The 4,894-nt window shown below is 38.0% G+C and overlaps 1 pseudogene; it reads right to left on the minus strand.

Moving 5' to 3' along the window:
- Positions 1–749: 749 nt before the first annotated feature.
- Positions 750–4,112, minus strand: LOC101974286 (S-adenosylmethionine decarboxylase proenzyme pseudogene; annotated as a pseudogene).
- Positions 4,113–4,894: the final 782 nt, after the last annotated feature.

Here is a 4,894-nt window from a genome sequence, read left to right on the forward strand (position 1 = left end):
CATAGAACCAACCATAAATGAAATCCTCTACACCCCATGGTTTAAAAGCATAAACTATAAAGATCTATAGTATTTGGTCAAGTAGACATAAAACAGATCAACAGAAAATTTCTGAATATCACTAGACAATTAAGTGAGCCAACTCTTATTTAAGTTTAATTGTGATACAGAAATACATTTTAACTGATTTAAGTCCAACACCAATGAAGAGAAAAATTATAGCACCAAACTTTGCCCTTTTCTATCAGACTAGAATAGATTCTATTAAGTCTACAGTTTTCATTTCTCTAGGCTTTGTTCCACACAAATTTGTGCAAGATTTCAACACTGGAAGTCTTAAGTCTATGAGGGGAAAGGGAAAAAAAATTAAAATAAAATAAAAGTCAGACCTCAAGCCAACAAATGTTACCAAACTACTGGGATACTGCTCTGAAACAAAATCCACCTTGAATATAGGTCCTCACAACAGAGCAAAACATTAGGTGCTGTGCTCATTACAGAATCAAACTGATCAAGTTGGTGGATAGCTTCGCTAATGAAACATTTCATCAGCAGTATGCTTGAGATATAAGTCAAAACAGTGTCCAACGACTTGATTTCAAATAAGTATATTTTATGTTTAGAAACACTGAAAAAAAACATGTTTCATTTGTAATTATTCAAGGAACAAAGCATCACTGCATCAATCCAGAAATTATCCAGAAAATATTGTGAATTTAAGAAAGACAAAATACAGTCAATTTTGCTGTTCTCTCAGTTGCTTAAATATCACAGTATTTGCAAATATAGCTAAAAGATCCCAACTCTTAAAAGCCTGTATTACTAGTCATTTTCCACTGGATATTTTTAGGATTTTAATGTTTTTTAATCTATCCATCCATTCTGCTACATGGTAATATCTGAATAACCTGGACAGTTTTCATTCTGGGCAGTCATTCATTCTATCCTGTGAATGTCATGGTGGAAGAAAGATGATACAGGAACAAATGAAGTCAGAGTACTCACATGTGTCAATCACAGAATTTCTGCCTTAAGATGGAAAACCACAGATTCTGCTTTGAACCAAAGTTTACAATGTCCTATTAAAGGAAATTATTGGAAATGGCTACTAAAAGTTAAGTCAATGATCCAAGATGACAGGACTTAATGAATCCAGGCAACCTATCTGTTAAATTTCCCTACTTATATTACTTAGTGATAAAAGTCCTTTTATACCACTTCTTAGCAAGTTAGTAAAGGCATGGTACTTCATTAGAAGCTAATCTCATTTATTACAGAGCACAATGTACAGTTCAGTCATAGACCCTAATCTCCATCTATAACTCTATGCCTCCTCCCTGCTAGTCAACATTGGAGATGCTTAAAAATCTTTTGTGGGAGATGTTTAATTTTGTCACTTATCTTCCAAAATATCCTATGTCAATAAAAAAAGAGGCCAAATTAATATGCCCTTCAAAGAAAATTAAGCCCAGAGACTTTTCCCCATTTCCCCACCCGGGGTATAAGATTAGTATATAAACCCACAACATAAGTGTATTGCTTCATTTGTGGGGCTGGAGGGGAAGACACCAGGTTGAGAGAAGAAATCAAAGGACTCCAAATGCAGAAACAATTATTGAAATAGTAATACACAAAATGAGTAATGGGATCCATTTTCTAAAGACTTGTCTTGGGAAAGAAAAATTTAATTGATGTTGCACAAAACATCTGTATAAAGTAGAAACTGGCTTCAATAACATTAGTAGAGAATTTGTTCTAGAAAGTGGAGGCAACTGGATATAAAATTCTGTCAGCAATTTAATAGAACAGTCCCAGATGGTTAGGCTGAGGCCAATACCTAATGAGGACAAAAGCCTTGTCTGAGGGGAATTTTGGACAACACTTGCAGAAATAGTATACTGTGAACCAAATTGAATTGTTTTCACAAGTGTTGTAAAGTCTCATATAGTTAAAAAATTTTTTCCACATGCACTTCAATTTTATGACAAGAGTGGCATACAATACCTAAACGTAGAAGAGAACATTCATGCAAGATATCTAACTCCTTGTTATAATAATGCATACACTCCAAAATGATCACAACATCTAGGGCTTTCTGCAACTACAGGTGGTGGTTATGAAAAACACGGCCTCCAGTACCAACATCTATAAAGCAGCCACCAAACCTTCTCTGTGTGTTCTCTTTTTGTGTTTTTTTCTTCATTTTCCTTAATTAACTCTGCTATTGTTGCTGCTTCTTGGCAAAACTGGTAAAAACAAAATTGTAATAATTGAACATAGCACTCTGGCAATCAAGACATTTAAAACCTTCAATCTTCTGGGGTGAAGAAAGCGCTGTGTGACATTTAGAACTCTGATTAACAAACATGGTGCTCACAAATTTTCCTGGCTTGAAGACTTCCACAACTTTCCCGGTTAGGTCATCATAAGAGAGATCTGACTTATGTTTGTTTCAAAGCTAACATAAGAAAATTCTGGTTGTGGAGTGATGTGAACAGTCCGATGAGTTCCATCCGATTTCATTCTATTCACTGAATACTCCCACAAGGATTGAACACTGTGGTGTCAATGACAGAACCTGGCATCAGATCACAAATTCCACGTTGATGAATGACGTCCTTTGCAGTAACACCATCTTTCATGTAGAACTGGTCCGTAACTACTGGATCAAGCTCACTTATCAAAATTTCCAGGGTTTGATCTGGCTGACTTATTATCCGACTCTCTGGGAAACCCAGAGAATACAAGTACCAACAGTCAGAATTCATATGTCCCATACAAAATGCTGGTCCATTTGAAAAAAAAAATCTATTTCTTCTCAGAAATTCTGGTGTGGGCATCCTTAATGAGAAGTCTTCATGAAATTCTTGCGAGAATAAAAGAAGCTTTGAATTGAGTCAAACCTGCTGTAATCCCTAGCAAGCTTCAACAGGGGATCCAGCGCTTTCAGCAAGAGAGTGGTACCACATGTCTTCAAAAGGAAACATCTCTTGGAGACAAACATGCTGCTCTCGCTGAGTATATAAGCTTCCTGATTGTCAGTTTTTGTCACACTTGTGATTGAACATTGCGCATCCTTCAAAAGTGCATCTCATTCAGATCTTGGGATAGTGCGAAGATCCTCAGACCCTTGGTTTGCATCGTATTGCTGCTGAGAGAACTAAACCTCCAGCAGCTTCTTGGTCCCTTGGAAAAAACGTGCACCTTCCATCACCACGAGACTGTGAACAACCACAGAAAATCAACTACATTAAATCTCTTCTCCTACTGCTGCCAATGCTGCAGATTATTCCAGCTGTCATCCTCTGACAAAACAGCATCTTTGGAAGGTCTATGTGAGAGGACAAGATCATTCCCTAGCTAGCCATTCTACTCTCACATCCAAAGGAGGTGAAAAAGAGAGAGAGGTTTCCTTTCCAATTTCCAAGTTTCCCTTCTCACTCACTTATCTGCTTAATGCATTGTTTGGCTTTTCCGTGTTATAAATTATTTATTTCTAAGACAACATATATGCCTTTAGAAATGGTTGGTCTCAGTACATAAATATGGGTCCATAACATAGATGAAACTCTATAGAGAAATGGAATCTCCACTACACACCCCCCAGAGGCTGGGGGAGCACCAGTAGCTAGGCTTATATTCTCCAACTCACCCCTCTTAGTTTAGAATTGACTGAAGACAGCCAGTCAATTCTCTTGCCTGGATAGTTGAAGTTGGAATTCTTGTTTATCACTTCTAATGAGGCCTCGTAAACTTAGAAGGGACACAGCTTTCATTTTCCATCTCCTACGTAGAAAAGTAGAGAAAGTAGGTGTATTAGTTAAATTATAGGTTCTAACTTTTAAAATAAAACCCAATATAATTCAAGCTCAAATGACATACAAATCTTCTCTTTTGTATAATAGTTTGAACCTAAATAGACTGGGAAGGGTTAATAATCACATGAGCTCCATGGAGTTGGGGACCCGGGCTCCTTCCATCTTGTTGCTCTGCCATCCTCAACCTGCAGCTTCCATCCCTAGGTCAAAAACAGTAACTTTTCATGTCATGTTAGCTTACAACTAGTCAGCAAGGGGGAAAAAAAAAAGAGGAGGATCTCACTCTTCTTTATTTAAGAACATTACCTGGAAATTTTACATCTTGCATTGGCCAGAGTTGAATAAATGTCTACAGTTGTGGCAGAGGAAACTTGGAAGAAATTCTTTAGCTGAGTAATTATCTGTCCAGCTAAAACTCTCCTCCCGTAGAAGAGGAAGAGTGATAGACAGGTTCAACATGCAGTCTGAACTAGTCTGACGCTGATTTAGCTGGTCAGCAGGGAATGAGCATGAAGTAGAGGCTCAGAGAAAAAGCAGCAGAGAAATAGATGGGCCTCCAGGAGGCAAGGACAGTAATATGGGTTCCTGTTGGCACTCACTTCTTGTGTTCAGTCCCTCATTGAGACCCAAAAGGTTTTCTTCCCTTGTTTATAATAATCCCTGGCTTTGCATGAACCAGCCCAAGTGCCTTCTGCTTCTTGACACCAAAAAGCATTGATTAAAAAAAACCAAAACCCAATTATTTGCTCCTGGAGGGCGAGGACCACCTTTTAAATTTTTATTCCTGACCCAGGGTTTTAGTAGTACCCATGCCCAGAAGGAGAATATTGTTTTATTTAATGCATTGCTTTTGGTGGCAATTTGGATGAATTTAGCATCTGTCTCCACCATTTCTGCCAGTTATATAACATAAGACTTCCAATTTGCCTCAAAAAACCAGAAAGGGTGGAGTAACAAGGCAATCGGGAATGTCTCATTTCCAAAACTGAAGAGGAAAATATTAACCGTTTGGGCACAGGCATTCCCTGAAATCTGTCAGCACTCCCAGGGCAGGGCTGTCTGCCCAGCAAAAATCC

This window comes from Ictidomys tridecemlineatus, chromosome 11, assembly GCF_052094955.1.
Source record: "Ictidomys tridecemlineatus isolate mIctTri1 chromosome 11, mIctTri1.hap1, whole genome shotgun sequence".
Lineage (NCBI taxonomy): Eukaryota > Metazoa > Chordata > Mammalia > Rodentia > Sciuridae > Ictidomys > Ictidomys tridecemlineatus.